The sequence below is a fragment of the Neofelis nebulosa genome, chromosome 6, assembly GCF_028018385.1.
Source record: "Neofelis nebulosa isolate mNeoNeb1 chromosome 6, mNeoNeb1.pri, whole genome shotgun sequence".
NCBI lineage: Eukaryota > Metazoa > Chordata > Mammalia > Carnivora > Felidae > Neofelis > Neofelis nebulosa.
The window spans coordinates 116,054,192-116,074,155 of NC_080787.1; the positions used below are offsets into that span (position 1 = coordinate 116,054,192).

The 19,964-nt window shown below is 37.3% G+C and overlaps 1 protein-coding gene across 6 annotated transcripts in view; it reads left to right on the forward strand.

Annotated features, from left to right (window-relative positions):
• NKAIN2 (sodium/potassium transporting ATPase interacting 2) overlaps positions 1-19,964 on the forward strand; it is a 1,000,454-nt gene that overhangs the window by 952,308 nt on the left and 28,182 nt on the right. The window lies entirely within an intron of this gene.

Consider the following 19,964-nt stretch of genomic DNA (forward strand, 5'->3'; position numbering starts at 1 on the left):
ATATTTAAAAATATCAAGAGCTTACTTTTGCCACATCAGGAGACCTATTAAGTTGTGAAGAAAAAGGAACAAGAGGAAATCTAGGAATGGCTCTTTTCACCATTAGTTAACAGCTACTGAAAATTCCAAGTCTCTGTTTTTAAACCTTCTCAGAACCTCTGATGACTCCCCTAAAGATCCTGATTCCATGGGCATCTTGACCAGTCCAACAGCCCTTGTTTCTAGTTTCATCAAGAACTAAGAGAAGAATATATGTTGTCTAAGGCAGTTTCTTCACACAACGCATTTTGGAGAACCTATGCCTTTGAAGTAGGTTAAAAAGTGTTGTATGTTTTATCTAGTTGAAACCATATTTAGTTATTTATTTATTTTTCAATATTTGTTTTTGAGAGAAAGAGAAAACCAGAGAAGGGGAGAGGGGCTGAGAGAGAGGAGGACAGAGGATCCAAAGTGGGCTCTGTGCCGACAGCAGCAAGCCTGATGCGGGGCTTGAACCCACGAACTGTGAGATCATGACCTGAGCTGAAGTTGGACACTCAACCAACCAAGCCACCCAGGTGCCCCATAGTTTAGACTATCTTTAAAATACAGTTTGAAATTGTTTATAGAAGGATTAAGTGAAAGTTAGCAAAGTCTATGAAATGTGTTAGTGTCCATTATGCAGCAGTGCCATTCTGAATATGTCCTAAAGAAATAATTTGATAATTGAACCAATATGTATGTTTTAATAGGATCTTTAATTAAAAAAATTGAAGCTACCTGAAAATAATAGGGGACTGAGTAAATTATCCTCCATCTATATAATGGACTATAAGTAAACATTTAAAAATAATCGAGGTCTCTATTTATCATCATAGAAAGATTTTCACAAGATTTTGCTGAGAGAAAAAACAGCCTATACGATATGATGGTGTTTAACATTTTTTGAGAAAATGTGGTTTATATGAATATTATACATACATTTTATTGGATAGGTAGGATAGATAAGTATGTTAACAGAGATTAAGTAAATGGCAGAATTATGAGTAATTTCTATTTTTCTTTCTAGCAATTATTTTTTAGTAATATATAATATACTATATTATATAATATACTATAATATACTATAATATATATAATATACTATATTATATAATATACTATAATATATAATATAATATATAATAATTTAGTAATATATAATATAAGTAATATAGCTTAATTTTGAACTTAGTGAAATTTAAACCAAATTTTAAAAAGAAGAGTTGGTCTCAGTAAGGACCCCAAATAAAGACTGAGGAGATGATATCTAAGCTGAGTTTTCAACAGAGTTCTCAAGGTGAATGTGGTTGTTCCCTTTCAAGTAGAAGGAGCAAGAGAGGGGCAAGAGCTGTTAGGTGTTGGAGACTTATTATAAGGGCATTTATGAACAACTCTGAGTGTGACTACAATGGAAATAAAGTTGTGTGACAGGCAGGAGGCAAATCTTGAAATACAGCCAGGTGAAAGAGTTTGAATTTTGTCCTGAAGGAATGTGAAGGACTTTTTTAAAAAGAAGACTGACATGATAAGATTGCATTTTTAGAAAGAACACTCTGGCAACACTGTGGAAAATGAATTGGCAACCTATTACAGTCCACTGTGCATGAAATGGTGAGGTCCCAGGCTAAAGCAGTGGCAGTGTGCTTGGAAAAACAAGAACCGAGTTTATAGATCCTTAATAAGTAGAAACAGGGCTTAGTAGGTTGGAGGCAAGGGTGCAGGTGTCAATGATAATCTCTGGGCTGATAATCTTGGGCTGACTGAGAAAGGGAGAAAGAGAGGAGAACCAGACATGAGAGCAAGGAGGACTTGGTGCTGCACAGGGTGCATTTGACAAACTCCCATCTCACCCAAGTGGTGATGCCCATAGACAAGCTGCACGTCAGAGTCTATAAGACCCGGGCAGCAGATGTGAACTTGCACATAGACAGTGTACCTGTGAGAGTGATTATAGAAGTATGTGAAGTGTCCAGTGAGGAGGGGCCAGGAGACAACTGTGTAATCATAATTACTTAGTGTTCTGTTAAAAGAAAAAGAACCCAGAAAGGAGACTGAAATGTATTGAAAGATGGGAAAAAAGAAACTCTTGTCACTGAAGCTGAGGGTCATGAGAATTTTAAGACTCTGGGGGTTTTTCAACAGTATTAGACTAAAGCTAAGCCAAGTAAAGTAAGGTCTAAATACTGTGCATGCACTTAGCATCCTGAATGTCACTGGATATCATCTCAGTGATTTAATGGAGAGGAAAAAATGGAAACCTGATCACTGTGGGTTATGGAATGAAAGACATATGAAGAGATGTGTAGAATGATTCTTCCAAAAGCCTAGCTAAAAGGGTGCCTGGGTGACTCAGTAACTTGGTTAAGTTTCCAACTTTGGCTCAGGTCATGATCCTACAGTTCATGAGTTGGAGCCCTGCATCGGGCCCTGCGCTGACAGCTCAGAGCCTGGAGCCTGCTTCAGATTCTGTGTCTCCCTCTCTCTCTACCCCTCCCCAACTCAAGCTCTCTCTCTCTCTCTTTCTCTCTCTCTCAAAAATAAATAATCATTGAAAATTTTTTAAATAAAAACCTGGCTGTAAGTGGGAAGGGGCAGAGGGGAGAGTGAAAGAGGGAGAGAAAGAGAGGTCAACAGAAGGCTTAAAAAGATTTTGTGGTTGGGTTCTGGAGGGGAAAACAACAGTAGAATGGGAACATTTAAGGGTAGAGGTGGAAGTGGAGGTAAATGTAATGGATGAGAAAGGAAGCAGGAGATGCAGCATCTAAGCTGTAGTTCAGGAATCAACTATGGAGGATGAAGACTAGCATAGAAGCAGAATCCTAGGCCTTCAGGATGAACAAAGTTGGATGGAAGTTTGAATTTGGAAGAAATCTTGCAGAGTTTTCTCTAGGTAGACTACCAGAACCAAATCATAATTTATATTGTTTCCCCAAAAGAGAAAAGACCCAGCAATTTTTTAATTAAATTTATTTATTTAAACTCAAGTTACTTAACATACAATGTAGTATTTGATTCAGTAGAACCCAGTGATTCATCACTTACATATAACACCCAATGCTCATCCCAACAAGTGCCCTCCTTAATGCCCATCACCCATGTAGCCCATCCCCCTACCCTCCTCCCCTACAGCAACCCTCAGTTTGTTCTCTGTGTTAAAGACCCAGCAATTTTTATGCAGATTACTAGTACCAACATAACCAAGATCAACCAATTAACTTCAGAAATGGAATAAAAAGGACTATGGAAAAATAACAGACAATGGTGAGAGGTATTGAGAGTGCCGAGGAAAGAGCAGTTTGAAATAGAGTAGTCAAAATAAGCCTCATTGAGAAGGTGACTTTTGAACAAAACTGGAAAGAGGTATAGAGAAAATATCCAGTACTTAAAGGCTGCCATGGGTCTGTTTGTTCAAGTAATAGCAAGAAAGCTCGTGGTGGCTAGAGAAGAGTCATCAAAAAAAGCAAGAGGTCAGGATCAGGTCAGAGAGGTAATGGCGGTGGGGTGCGGGGGACAGATTATGTCATAATTGGGATCCACTGTAAAGACTTTGACCTTTACTCTTAGTAAACTGGAAAGCCAAAGATGGTTTGAACAAAGAATCTAATTTGCATTCTTAAATGATCCTTCTGGCTGCTGTGTTGCTAGTAGATTATAGGTGCAGCAGAAATGGTTGGAAGCAGGGTTGGAAGGGATGAGTTAGGAGGCTGTTGCAGTAACCCCAGCTGAGAAAAATGGCAGCTTGTATCTGGGAGACCACTGTGGTTAAAAGTGGTCAGATTCTGGATATCCTTTGAAGGCAATCCTACAGCATCTCCTGACAGATTGGTTCTGTGGCAGGAGAAAGGACCATGGATGAATCCGTGGGTTTAGGATTTAACACCTGGAAGAATAGCATTGTCATTGCCTGAAACATAAAGGCTTTGGGTACACTCAAGTATTCAGGAGAAGAGCAGTTTAGTTTTAACATGGAAAGTTTGCGATACCTACTAAGACACTGAAGGGGAGATGCCTGGTGGGTAGTTGGAAGCACAATATGGAGCTCCAGAGATACTGCCAAGAAATCTGGTGATAATTTTTAAAAGTTCTGTCTCCAATTCTAGAGAGGAGAGAAGGAGAAAGGTTTGATTTCCTGACGCTCAACCCTTTGTACTCCCACTATGCTTAGACACAGCAGATGGAAGGGGCTCGGTCAACATTTGATAATCAAATAATTCAAGTACATCCTTTACTTCCATAAAGGAAACTCCTTCATCTCTTCTAACTACAGGATATTGGAATATTAAGTATCCAATGGACTGAGTAGTAAAGGCAAGAACAGGTATTCAGGAAATTTTTGAGACAGGCAAAAATGGAACTCAGAAGTGAGTTCTGCATCTGCCCCTCTCCCAGGAGGCTCATTGGGCCAAATCATTCTGAACCTTCCTTTGCAGCTATCTTAGGATAAAACCAGCCCTTAATCTGTTCCCAAAGGAACTTCAGTTTTCACCCATTGGATTAATTGTTTTAAGTAGGAAGTTGATATAGGACAGATTAAAAACTGACAATATAAATTGAGGTCATCTCCAAACAATATATTCAAGTTCTGAATTATTCAGCAAATTTTGACCATCCAGAAAACATTACATTATTTGTTTAATCCCATTTCATTTTCCCCCAAGAGCTCTCTGACTAGGATGTAGTTGTATACAGGTGAAGCTTCAGTTTATCATGAAAAAAGGTATTGTAATTCCACGTGAACATAAAGAGAACATTATCTCCGAAGCAGGAAAATGCCTGTGGCTTCAATCTCTCATTCAACTTGAGCAGTGACCCTGCCATCTTAGCTGTGATAACACTATGAGGAACCGAACTGTATCAGTCAGGGTTATTGCACTGGGCAGCTTCAGAACCCTCTTGACACTGGTTTAATTGAAATAAAGATTTTTTTTTCTTTTACTATCCTGAACATTTCTGTTCCCTTACAGAGGTCAAGCTCCTAAAGTACCAATAGCATCTAAAGAGTCGGGGCCGAGGGGACCAAAACAGAAATTTGAAGTGGCCTCGCCTAGGAGGATTCCATAATGTGAGAATGCTCCATTTGCTGTGCCAGCTTCAATACTCTGCTCCTTTTGACTGACGCTAGCTCCTCTAGCAGAAGAGAAAAATCAAACCTCATCCTCCTGAATCCACTCGTAGTTTGGTTTTGCGGATTTTCTGCTCTGAAACAATATCCAGAGATCTCGGTTACACACTCAGTCCATACTATAAGAAATTATTAGATCTAGTATGTGAGGGGCGTGTGTGTGTGTGTGTGTGCGTGTGTGCGTGCGTGTGTGTGTGTGTTCCCTTGCTTTCCCAAGTAGCGTAAACTCCTGAGGGTGGGCTGTGCCTTTTATTTCTACGATAGCTTTATATTTCACTTCTAATACAGCCTACATATGTTATTCTCCATCTCTATTTTATGACTCCTGTCTATTATACTATATTTTCTAAGAGATAAACTGTGGTTTATATTTTTTTATTTCTCCAATAATAACTAGAGTATCAAGTTTCAAACTCTAGACATTCCTTATTAACAATTATTTATGTATTTTTGTGCCAAGTGGTTATTTTACCTTTTGGGAAATTAAAAGTTCCTTTTTTATATTAGGTATCTATATTTCGTCTTTGTTGTAGTTTATTTCATCTTCCTCGTAGATGTACAATTTAGGTGAAAAGCCTAGGTGTCCCATTAAAGGTCAATAGTAAATAGAAATAGTTGATATGAGCCTGAAACTGTTACCTCTGCAAAATAAAGTGTAGTCAAGGAAATATACTGTCATCTGGGCATATTTTTTTTAATTTTTTTTTTCAACGTTTTTTATTTATTTTTGGGACAGAGAGAGACAGAGCATGAACGGGGGAGGGGCAGAGAGAGAGGGAGACACAGAATCGGAAACAGGCTCCAGGCTCCGAGCCATCGGCCCAGAGCCCGACGCGGGGCTCGAACTCACGGAGCGGGAGATCGTGACCTGGCTGAAGTCGGACGCTTAACCGACTGCGCCACCCAGGCGCCCCTGGGCATATTTTTTTCAATTGCCTCAAAATTTAAATTTAAGAGAATGTATTTTCCGTACAGGGTTTTAATAAATAAATAATGTTACAGCCCAGAAAGAAAGTTATGCTGTTGATATTTCTTTATGTTTATTTTCCTGAACAGCTATATTTCAAGAGAGAAAGTTTAGTCCATGAGGTGGGTATTCTAAAAATCCATAGTGCCAGGGAGAATGCAGCCTTTTGGGTCCTGGGCTGAGTTGATGGCACAGTCGTGTAAAGACCATGGATTCTGGAACCAGCCAGCCTGGGTTTGAATTCTAGCTCTACTACTAACTGCAAGGTGACTTCAAAGAAGTCACTGAACTTCTCTGTAGCTCAAATTCTTCATCTATAAGGAGGGTATAATAATTATAGCTACCTCATAAGGCATGAGGAGTTAAAGACTTAAGGCATGAACAGTGTCTGGCACAGAATGAGTACCATATAAGTGTTAATTACTATTATTCACTAAGACTCACAGATTGAATATGTTCATCGGAGATGAGGAACTGCAAATTCTATTTGCTTTTCGGGAAGCTGTGAAGATTGAACATGATAAATGACCAGAACAGTGAAGTTGCAAGTAGTTGGGGATCAGCTCTCTGAAGAAAGAGATTTAGAAGGAATTATACAAATTCTAGACGGGACTTCTGAGGTGGAGGGGGAAGTTAAGTATAGAAAAAATATCTCTTCAACGGTCTTAATTTTAGAAAATTGATCTGCAGAACCAGACTGGGCTAATTAATATTAGAAGAACTCAATCAATCTTCACACAAAATCATAAAAATAAACAGAATGTACTCTCTTACTTAGTATTTCTTTCTCTCTTAAAACCCACATTTGCACACACACATGCTGACACACACATACACATGTGCCTAGTGATGACATTCAGTAATGAAATTTCAACAATTTTGAAGTCATTAAGGTAAAGTGAGGAGATAGATTGTCATCAAGCCTCACTTTTCTGGGAGAACAGCTCATAAAGGCAGTATCTTTAAAGACAAGAAACAAAGCAGACAGCTTTCTCTCCCTCTAATTTCTGATGCTATGGTTATGAAGAGTGTGCTTTTCGTATCCTTTTAAGTGTAATAAAAAAATAATGAAATGGAACACATTTTCCTGGAGTGCAGGAAAAAACTACAAGTTCGTGTAAATACGAATATGCTGAGTTAAAAGAATGAAAACTTGGTTCTCACAGCATCTGGATCACAATTTTAAAATTATAAATTAAAAAAATAATCCCTGCATGGGGGCCATTCTCAACAAATTTTGTTTGTTTTTCATATCTTTAAAAACTTGTCAAATCTTTTTCTTTCTCTTTTGTTCCCTCTTCTTGCTTCTTTAATGAAGTCATCACTGCTGTACTCTCCTTGATAATTTTTGACAAGTGTATAATTAGAAAACGTTAATGATATATTAGAGGGAGAAAATAAGAACTGATAATCTGGATAGAATTCATTTGACATAAATTGAGGAAAAGTTAGAGCTCAAAAATATGAATGAAATTTACTAATAAAGAATAAGTAAATATCTTTTAAAGGACTTTTAAATTGGAAGGGAGACAATTCTAAATCCCACTTCAATTTTAGAAGATGTTTTTATAAAAATTCTAGTTTAGCCAATAGTTCTCAACTTGTACACCCTTAAAGTTGAAGAAGAAGAAGAAGAAGAAGAAGAAGAAGAAGAAGAAGAAGAAAAGAAAAGAGAAAAGAAAGAAACAGCATCCACTTGAGATGAATTAGTACAGGCTAGCAACAAAAAAGAAATAAAAGACCATCTTCCTTCTTGAGGGGATGGCAAAATAGAGTGTGAGTCTGACGAACATTTAGAGATGAGGAGAATGATTAAATATATGATGTTTCTCCTAGAAGCTGAAAGTATGTTCATAGTTATGATTTCACATTGTTATCTTCACATTGGCCTGTAAAGTATATGAAACATATCTTCCTATCACTACTTAATCATGAAATCCTAAAGTATAAGGACATAAATGAGTTATTCCAAGGGGCACCTGAGTGGCTCAGTCAGTTAATCAGTCAGCTGAATCTTGGTTTCAGCTCAGGTCAAGCATGATCTCACTGTTCGCAGTTCGAGTGCCACATCAAGCTCTGTGCTGACAGTGCGGAGCCTCCTTTGGATTCTCTATCTCTTCCTCTCTCTCTCTTTCTCTGTCTCTGTCTCTCTCTCTCTCTCTCTCTCTCTGCCCTTTCCCCACTCATGCTGTCTTTCTCAAAATAAATAAACTTTAAAAAACAAAAACAAAAACAAAAATAAATGAGTTATTCCAAGATACAAGACTGGAACTAGATGGAAATAGGAACTCATTAATTTTTGAGAGCCTACTAAGTGTTGGGCAAAATGCTTATTCATTTTCCAGTGAAAGCCTTCCAATCTACTGGGATCAATTTATTCTTTATTCTTTCTTAAAAGAAAGCCCAGACTCCCATCCCATACACAATGTATTCTGCAATATCATTGGGAATTTGGGGGCCTTTATTGATGCCCTTAACTTCACCCTTTCAACTAAATTCTCAATTATCCCTTTACATCTCATTTTTTTATATTGTCACCTTGATTCCTTCAGTTCCCCAAAGCAATATTCATATAAGAATGCATAGCAGGACTTTACTAATGTTTCAAGTATAATGAGATGTTGGGTGGATGATCACACTGTACCAACATACCAAAAAATTAAAAATAAGACTAAAATTTGCATAATAGAATCTATATTCTTGAAGAAGCCACTGTTTAGTCTTTTTGCTAATTATTTCCAGAAACTCAGACCACTTCTAGCTAGCCAGTCTAGTCTGCAAAGACTCAGAAATTCCACTAGTAGGTATTTCTTTAAGAGAAATTAAAAAGACACGTTCATAAAAGATCTGTAGAAAATGTTAGGGAAGCTTTATTCATAGTATCAACAGCAGTAAACTGAAGGTAATTAGTGGCTCACCAATATACTTCTGATATAAGAAGCCCATTCTGGGCTTCTGTGTAGAAACATATATAAACAATTCAGAGGAGGACTATAAAATTATGATGAGTCGGAACCACTGAAAGAGAACTGAAATGGTAATTAAATGAGTGGGAGGAACATTCCAGTTCTCCAGCATACTACAGGTTTCCCATGAGTGGCATTAAACCCTTCTGTGGTTTGATAGCTCAGCCAGTTTGTTTCTTTCTAATTTCCAAGATCTGCCAATCCGAAGCTCAGTACTATCCTCTGTATCCAAATTTCCAACTTGAAAAATGAGACGAACTTAATTTTGGGAATTTTTTTCTGCATGTGAATTCACTCTGATTCTTAGAATCTTATGTTCCCTTCACTTGAGAATGTTGTCAGTTTTGCCTTTTGGAGAGTGAAAAATATAAGATTCATGTAGACATGAATTCAAGTCCTCTTCTGACTATCTCTTAATTTGGGGACATCAATTAATTTCTCTAGCCCCAGTTTTCTCATTTATAAATCATGGATAAGACTCTCTCCTTGGTTCTGGAAAGAATGGATTGGACAATAGCTGTAAAGATGTTAGCATATACCCAGACTATAGCAAGGATTCCAACAATGCTAGAAGTCACTAGCCTTTCCTTTCCTACTTCCCAGGATATAAGGGGTTAGTTAGATGATTAGTTGTTTTGAGGTTTAAACACTGAAAAATTAAAAAATGAAGTACAGAAATACACTAACAGTTTTTCTAGTTTATATATTCCCAAATGGTAATAATCGTGTAACTAGTAATTAATGAAATTCTTTAATTCTGAGGTAGTTGACACAGTGTCTTGCACCTTCATATTGCCTAGGAGTTGTGTAGAAAGAAGACAACCTAGAATTTATGTTGAAAAGAAGGTAACTCAGATGTAAAGGAAAAAGAGGTCAATGAAGAACAGCAATCTTAGCCAAGTTCTGAATCCAAAGTTATTCAATCCAACTGGATTATACTGCTCACACGGATAGGGTTGACAGGTCCTTAAAAAGTGACACTTCGATTCGGTTTTGTGCCTTTTAAAATTGCTTTGGGAAAAAACTGGTCTTCAAATTTGTGTCTTCCCCAATCTACATCTTATTCCCCTTGGGGTTCTTTTTCTGTTACTACCTTCACTCCTATTCATCTTCCCCTGCCTCATATTGCAGCCAGAACTTTGCTTCAGAAGCAAGCTTCATTGAATGCTACATAAAATACCTTTTCATACAGCACACAGCTTATTCCCACAGATGTCATGGTAAATGGACCAATTGCTCTAAGTTTCCTTTTGAACTGTATTTTCAAAACCCAAATAATACATCTAAGTTTACTATAACATTTTGAAGCAACTTTTCTCTTTAGCTGGTATGTTCTGATGTTTTCTTTTTAGATTTTTTTCCTTTCTCAGTACAGTGAAAGCTCTATCCTTGTTGACACCATTTTTCTATAATGCAAACCAATAACTCATTTTTGATAATGGTGAGTTTGTCATTTAGCAATTTCTCCCGACATTCATTATTTTCCATAAGAAAAAAAAAGCCTTATGAAGATTCATTAAAATTAGGTAACATTGACTCTTTCTTATATCCCACCACATAGCCAATCATTGTGGGCCAAATATTTCTCACATACTATGAGAGTATAGCATTGGCTTCCAAGCCATGGGGATATCCCAGTTGCCCATGCCAAAACATCCATAGTCTGGCAAGGAGTCTGAGGTCAGATTTGTAGTTTGTCTAATGAGATTTATGATTCTGTTATATTTCTTGACTCAGCCCCTGTTTCTGTAAAGAAATACTTAAATGGAAGTTACCTCCTAGCTGGGAGATGACAACTGGGTCAATACCAGAAAGGCCTCTAGTGGGATCTAGTCTAATTAGTATCCTCAGAAGAAATTGGAAGGAGTGACTTTTACCCAGACAGAAGCCTTGTGCCCACATACATCTGCATTAACCTCTATGACCCCAGATTCCCTGAGAAATGTGGACAAGACAGAATCTTAGAAACCAAAGATAAGTTTTTATTCACCATCCCCCAAACATTAAATGATCCACTATATTTCATCACAGTTACTTTAACGATGAAAAATACAGAATATTTGCAAACCTATCATGGGTGGGTGTGTTCACTTTGCCCTTTGACAAATGCTAATTTAACAGCTTATTTGCACAGGAAACATCTGAATGCACTTGTGATTTCCAAATTCTTATTTCTAAACAATGATGATTTACTCATTACTTCTTTTCTAAAATCTCTGAGTGAAGTGATCACAGAGGTTATCTGGTCCTTAATGATGTCTCCAGGAAGCAGGCAGACATCAGTCTGCATGGGGAATTCTCTTTCACTATCGTCATCGTCATTGTTGTCCCTGTTGTAGTTGTCGTCATCATCATCATCATCATCACCACAAAGTTTATTGAGAACTTTCTATGATCCAGGAAGTTTTCTCATCCTGTCTCATTTCTCTGTCTCCCTTCACAGTGTGGTTACAATTCCATTGGGCATCTCTCTTCATTTATGGTATCAACATTGAACACTGTCAGCATTTTAATGGACAAGACCAGAAGGAAGTGGGGCTATTTGCCTCCTTTGTTCTAGACACAGTAATTTTCTTCAGGTAACCTAGGACCATACTACTTGTATAGGCATCCTCCATATAATTACAAAACTTGATCATTGGGTCACAGTTGTCCTTCCTCAAGAATTTTTAAATGTCCTGCAGAACAGGACTTTAGGTGAGAGGCCTAAAGTGTGCCCATTGGAACCGGCTCTCAGTTTTAAACTGATCTCTTCATCATTGCTCTTTTCAGAGTCCAGGTCTTTTTTTTTTTTTTCAACGTTTTTTATTTATTTTTGGGACAGAGAGAGACAGAGCATGAACGGGGGAGGGGCAGAGAGAGAGGGAGGCACAGAATCGGAAACAGGCTCCAGGCTCCGAGCCATCAGCCCAGAGCCTGACGCGGGGCTTGAACTCACGGACCGCGAGATCGTGACCTGGCTGAAGTCGGACGCTTAACCGACTGCGCCACCCAGGCGCCCCCAGAGTCCAGGTCTTTAATCAGACACAGATCCAGTGTATAGTCTCCATGCATATTATATATATACACATACATATTCTCATGATGTCATCTCATTAATGACTTCTTGAAATATAGTGTTGTAGTATGTGCTGCAGGACCCAGTGCATTACATATTCTACATTTTCCTTCTAATCTAGCACCTCTAAAAAAGAAAAAAGAATGTTAACATAGTTTTTGCACCTTTTAAAATATAGGTTATTTTTGCAACTAGTATTCCAATATAATTATCCTGTTTTCAGAAGAATCTGGCCTTGTATTCCCATCATCACCAGGGACAGCATGCTCCTTTCAATGAAATGCAGTGAACATTATTAGCCTTGTCTATTGTTGACATACCTAAGTTGAACTAACTTATTTCTGCATATGCCTTATTTGTATCATTAATTTTGCTTTAAGTTCCCGATTATCTCTGAGCAAAAAGTATGCTATTTGAATCATTTTATCAGAAAGGAATTATGTGCTATCTTTCTTCAAATTTTTTGCTGGAAAATATTAATTATTTATATTTTGCAGAACATTTTAAAACTGCACTTTTTTTCCCAAATGTTACATTATAATAAATCGCAGTCCCTAATACATTATATAATCTTAAATTCAGTTTTACTATTAAATTAGTAGGGTGTTGTTGATAGGTTGCTTTTTGCATTTCCCATTTTCTTTTTTTAGTGAGATATAATTAACATATTACATTGTATTGGTTTTAGGTGTAACAGCACAATGCCAGTCATTTTCAGTGAATGGATTTGGTTAAGTGCTTTCATTATGGCTCCTACCTCAAAAAGGAAGGCATCTTGTGGCAGCTCTATTGCAGTAGATGAGCATTTCTTTGATCACCTCCTAACTGGCAAATGTATAGAACGATTGAACTGCTGCTCTCAATACAGTTTTTAAACTAATTTGTTAAACTCTGAAAGAGGTATTAACCATCACAACATTTGAATTTTATTAGCTGTCTTTTACCCTACCTGAATATCTTTTGCTCTGCCAACTTTACTCATACATTAGTCTCATCTGAACTCAGATAACTTTTGGTAAGTTTGGTCTGAAGAAATCTACCAATCTCCAGAGGCCAGTTTATAATGGGAATTATTGGGTAAGCCAGTGTTGGCATTTGGTTCAGTCCATTTCCCAGTCTTAAGGAGATAATACCAGTTTGCATGTACGTCTACTTTTATTTAATCTTTTAAACAGTGTTTAATACAGTCATGCTTGATGATGCGGCACAATACCTAAAGGCTGGTATTAAGATATGTTTCTGATCCTCTGAAAAGCTTTTCTGACTCAGTAGGCTGTGAACATTCACAATAGCCCTAAAGGCAATCCTCTATGAGTTATTGTAGGTTGATAACTGCACCTGGATTATCCGTAGCAAAGAAAATTCGCGACATGCTTTCTAACAGTCCAGTCAGTGGAATAGTATGGGATAAGAATCGTCTGGTGGACAAGATAGATGATACACCAGCCCACATAAAATATATTTCATATAAAAGACCTTCATTAATAATACTGATATAATCATATTAGAATCCTTTGCTGAAGCAATCTCAAATTATGTAAATGGAGCAAGGTACAAAAGAGCAAGTAAAATCATTTGCAACTTAAAAGTATATTTTGTGAGGGCATAATATCCTTCTGTTCAAATTCATATTACAAAAAACATGGGCTTATAGCATCTGAATTATGAACTGAGAACAAAAGTAGATGACTTCGTTTAAATGAAACATAAAACTAATTTATTTGAGAAAGAGATAATTGCAGATAAGAAAGTAGTGTTTGCTACCCCTCACCTCCAACCCCAGTCAAAAAAGAGTGTCAAATAGTGATTCTATATTGTATCAACATCAAAAACTATTGTAGACTTCTGTGTTGGTCTAAGAGCTCAGAATTAAAATATGTCTTTGGGGGCGCCTGGGTGGCTCGGTTGGTTGAGCGTCCAACTTCGGCTCAGGTGATGATCTCACGGTCCATGGGTTCGAGCCCTGCATCGGGCTCTGTGCTGACAGCTCAGAGCCTGGAGCCTGTTTCAGATTCTGTGTCTCCCTCTCTCTGTGACCCTCCCCCGTTCATGCTCTGTCTCTCTCTGTCTCAAAAATAAATAAATGTTAAAAAAAAAATTAAAATATGTATTTGTACTGAAGAAAACAAGCATATCTACTTTGTTTCCATAAATTTACAAATTCAAAAATTAAAATATAAATGTTTTTAACATAAATAATGGTTGCCTAAAATACAGTATTTTTAAATTAAACTTTCCACTGTGAGATAATTGTAGATCACATGCAATTGTGAAATAATGCAGAAAGATCCTGTATACCCTTTACCCAGGTTCCCCCAGTGGTAACATCTTGCAAACTATAGCACAGTATCACTGAGAGGATGGTGATTGCCGAACTTCTACCAGATAAGGATCCATCGTGATGCCTCTTTACAACCACATCCACCTGTGACTCCCACCTAACTTAATCCCTTGCAACCACTAATCTGTTCTCAATTTCTATAATTTTGTCATGCCAAGAATGTAATATAAATGACATTATATATTATATAACCTTTTAGGATTGGCTTTCTTCACCCAGCATAATTCTATGGATTTTCATACAGGTAGCTGCATATATATCAATAGTCCTTTCCTTTTATTGCTGAGTAGTATTCCATGATGTGAACATATCACTTTTTCTTTAACTACTCACCTACTTAAGGACATCTGGGTTGTGTCCAGTTTTTGTCTATTAGGATAAAGCTGCTATAAACATGTGTACAGTTGTTTGTGTGAACACGTCTTCATTTCTTTGGGGTAAATGGCAATGAGTGCAATTGCTGGGTTGTATTGTAGTTGTATGTTTAGTTTTAAAGGAAACCCACAAACTGGTTTTTAAACTGGGGTACATAAATATTTCCCTCTTTCTGCTTTCAAGATTTTTGTGTCTGATTTTTCAAATTTTGACTGTCATGTATCTTGGTGTGAATTTCTTTGGACTTACCCTGTTTGGGCTTCTCTCAACTTTTTGAATATGTAATTTCACATCATTTGTCAAATTTAGGAAGTTTTCAGTCACTATTTTTTTAGTACTTTTTTAGTACTGCTCTATTTTCATTTCAGGGCACCAATGACACATATGTCATCTGTTTTACTATAGTTTCAAGGGTCCCTGAGGCTCTGTTCATTTTTTTCAATCTACTTTTTTCTCTCTTGTCCATATTGGATAATTTCTATTATTCTATGAATTCAAATTCATGGATTCCTTCTTGTCTTCTCCATTCTGTAGTTCAGTTTTGTTGTTGTTATTGCATTTTTTTAGCTCTAAATTTTCAATCTGGTTCTTCTTTAGTTCTTCTATTTCTTTGCTGAGACTATTTTTTAAATTTATTTCAAATGTGTTCATAAATTGCTTGTTGAAGCATTTTTATGAAAACTACTTTAAAATATTTGTCAGATAATTCTAACATCTCTATCATCCAGCTCTGTGTTAACTGCAACTGATTGCCTTTTTTCATTCAGCTTGAGATCTTCCTTATTAGCATGTTGAACTTTTACATTGAAACATGGGCATTTTGGGTATTATATTATGAGACTCTAGACCTTTCTTAAACCTCCTGTTTTAGATGGCGGCTTCTTCTGAAACCACTTTGGCAGGTGAAGGAGAGATAACACTCATCACTTCCAAGTGGGATAGAAGTCCAGTTCCCCACTCATCTTCCTTTGAAACCACAGAAGGGGAAGGGCTTCTCATTAAGGCTGGGAGGCAGTGGAAGTTCCTGCCCCCCACTTGGCCTTCAATAATATCTCCAAGGTTGGGGGGGGGGGTGGGTAGCAATGTCTTGTTACTGCTCTCAGGTGCCTTTGTCTGACACCATGGGGATAGAGGATTGCCCTCATTACTTCTCAGCATTGGTAAAAATTCTGATTCTCCACTAGATCTCCCTGACACCACCTGAGATGTGCCTCCATACTACAGAGTGAGGTTGGAAGCTAGATTCCCCCCATGGTCTCTAACTGACACTAAGGAGAGGGTCTTCCTCCTTTCTGAAAAAAATGCAAGTCCAACTTTTCTGCCTGACTTCTCAGACACTGCAGCATGGTTATGGGGGGTGTCTTGACACCCCCCCACTCTTTGTTCCTGTGGTTGGGGAATGGAACTACAGTTTTTTTCTGTGATGTTGGCCAAAGAAGAGCTATTATCATCTTAACATTATGTCTTACTAGGCTGTCTTTTTCCTGGTCATTTGGCTAGAGAAAGTAGGCTTTTACTGGGGCTTTTTGATCTGTGCCTGTTGGCATTTCTGAGTTGTGAGCTTCTTCAGCTCCAGATCTGGTATATATGAGACGGAAGAAAAATAGGGAACTCATTCCCATGTTTTTCCTTGGGTCTCAACGTTTCTAGGAGTCCACATTCTTTCCACTTTTCAGTATCTTCCTATGTGTGTTATATATAAAATGTCTTATTTTTTTCAGTTGCACTTTTAGTGAGACTAGGGTTAGAGACAACTATGTGTACTCCAACTTCCTGGAAAGAGAAATCCAAAAGATAGTATTTTAAAAACTAAGGTTGTTACATTTTCAATTACTACAATTGAATCTTTTTTTAAGTACTTACCAAAAGGCTTTGGTTTCCTCTTATCTATTAGCTTCTAAGTGAATTTCTGGGACATGCAATCATAATTTGGTTTGTAGATACAAAAAAGAATTTTAATCTGATTAGTTATAGAGAGAAAATACCATTTCCTTTCAACCAGTAATGATATCAAGATGATATGAATTCCCTATCAGGTGAATTAGAAGTGAACAAATCATATTAGATGTATCAAGGTGAAAAGATGAATAAAAATAAAAAGATTTAGGCTTAGCTCTGCTTTGAATGCCAAAGACTAAAACAACTGGAATATTTTGTTTTGTTTTGTTTTGTTTTACATAAGTGGATAATTGTATGTTTGCCTAGTATAATACCACTGGTATCTTTCATTGTTATTCTAGTTATATTTAAGTAAAGAACAAAATAAAATTATTTTATTTTATTTTATTTTTTAATTTTAATGTTTATTTTATCTTTAAGAGAGAGACAGACAGACAGACAGACAGAGTGGGAACAGGGGAGGGGCAGAGAGAGGAGACACAGAATCCAAAGCAGGCTCCAGGCTCTGAGCTGTCAGCACACAGCCCGATGTGGGGCTCAAACTCATGAGCTGCAAGATCAGGACCTGAGCCGAAGGCGGATGCTTAACTGACTGAGCCACCCAGGTCACCCAAATAATTTTTTAATTCCATGTACTCTGATCTACTTTGACAACATGGATCATTGTTCTCTGATTTGGGCACCATTATTCCCTTCCCATTGCCCAAACTCCTCTGAATGGAGCTGTTTGCTCCTCCCTGAACATAATTTACATCTTCCCAGAGTTTTCCTCTGTCCTGCTGGGAAGACTATCTAAAACAGTGGCTCTAACTTGGGGCAATTTTATTCTTTAAGGGACATATGGCAATGTCTGCAGACATTTTTGATTTTCTCAGTTGTCAAGTGGATTGATTGTAGGATGTTTCTGGAGAAGCATCCTATAATTCACAACAGATCTTACAAAAAAGTATTTCCCAGCCCAAATGCCAATGGTGCCAAGGTTGAGAAACTCTGGCTGAGTTTGTCTTTGCAACCCACATAGCAATTATAGGTATTGCACATTATAGGAAGCATTTGGAGTTACAATGATTTGAAGTCCTTTTCTGTAGGTAAATTTTTTAAATTGCTATGGAGTAAGAATTAAATTATAAATTTATATGGTATAGGAAAATTGGAAGATAACAGAGGTTTATGAATCTTGATTAATTTGGGGGGAACTAATTTCCATTTGTATTTAGAGGTGACCAATTTAAAAACTAAAGTTCTCTTAATCAGCAAGCTTTTGTAATGAAATGCAGCAGGATTTACTTTTATATCAAAGGAGCTCCCCTGATAGTTAAAGAATGCAACTGAATACAATTAAAAGATCACTGGTAAGCAGAATACAGGGCCTTGGCTGCATTCTGGGAGAGTAGTACAGTTAATAATCTAGAATCTAGTGACACTTTAATGAGAAGCTTAAATTTATTGGCCCTGGATCTCAGAATTTATCAATGCTCTTTACCTAGATTTTCATTTAGAAGTAATAAGTGATGGGTGAAGATCAAAAGAAAAGTTTGTGACTAGGAAAAAGTTGCTTTATAGATAATTCAAGTAGTAAGTATTTAAAACTGAAGAGATAAACTATTGATAAATAGATAGAATTTAGTCAAGGATGATAAGGACTCCCTGTGGAAGAAGGGAAGGAGCTATATAAGCAGTACCCAAGGGATGTAACCAAACCCATAGCCTTTTCAACTCATCACAGTCAAATCCAAGTACTAGTGACAGAGTACCCATGGGACTGGCTCACTCAATGATAAGAGCATTTTCATGGATCCTGTTGGATGAAAGATTAAGAAATGTTAGTATAGTCTATTTTTTTTCAGTGCCCATGAAAATGTTCAAATTGTGTGATTTTGTTTGGTCCAATCAAAATCTATGCTAAAGCTGTTCTTAATACCACCCTATACTCTAAAAATAAGCCTATAAAAATGACGATCCTGATGATTCTATTATATAAGGAAACAGTTCTTACTACCACTATTTTATTGCCCATTGCAACATACCATTTAAAGAGAAAAATGATGATTTGATGATTTTCCTTTTTTTTTTTTAAGTTTAGTTATCTATTTTGAGAGAGAGAGATAGAGAGTCACAACTAGGCTCCACACTGTCAGCACAGAGTGTGACTGGGGGCTCAATCTCACAAAACATGAGATGATGACCCGAGCTGAAGTCAAGAGTCAGATGCTCAACCGACTGAGCCACCCAGGCACCCCAATGATTTTTCTAAGTTATGCTTTAAAAGAAAAGAAAAGAAAAAAGAAAAAAAGAAAAGAAAAGAAAAGAAGAAAGAAAAGAAAAGAAAAGAAAAAAAGAAAAGAAAAGAAAACTACTGCTAATATATTATTGGTATTCTTCTGTAGCTCTCCATGATGTGTACTGGTTCAGATACTAAATCTGGGGGTGGGAGGAGAGGGGGTATACATCCCCTCTCACCCAGCATTTGAAAACAAAAGCCCTTGAAGAATATGTTGCAGGGATCTTCTTCTTCACCCATTCCTCCTCCAAGTGGGTCACTACTTCTATGCCAGGATAACCACTGTCTTATTCTATGCCAGTTCGCTTTGGAATAGAGCTAGAGTGCCAGAATATGCCTTTCTACCTCAAATCCAAATTAGAGATTTTCTAAAGTCTCTCTTTTAACCGGACCCCTCTTTCTCTCCAGATAATACTGTGCTCATTAAATACCTATCAGCGTACCCTCTGACTTAAGTGTTCCACTCACATCTTCCAGAAAGATCACTGTCAGCTAATGAAAAAACAATTTCATTTGGCTCCTCCCAGCAGCTCCTTTTTGCCCTGTGACTTAGCTTCCTAATGGGAGACCACAGCCTCTCCTCATGTTCCCTTCCCCATGCCAAATGTTATCATATACTGTCAGTTCTCAGCCAGATCAATGCTTTTCTGAAATATCATTGAGCATAATCTTCATCACTGTTCCATCCTTTCTGGAATCCCCCAAACAGAATTATGGGGAGGGGGGAATTCCACTGTTAGGAGATTATATTAGTTTTGCATACTTTTACCAGCATTCATAATTTCACTAAATAAATATTCTACTGATATGAAGGAATAGAAAACCACTCAATCTGAGGGAATAGATATCAAAGAACTTTGAGGTGTTCCTTAACAATTTCAGTGAGCAAAGACTTCTCTGACCATAGGGACCTTTTTGCAGTATGTTTCGGAAA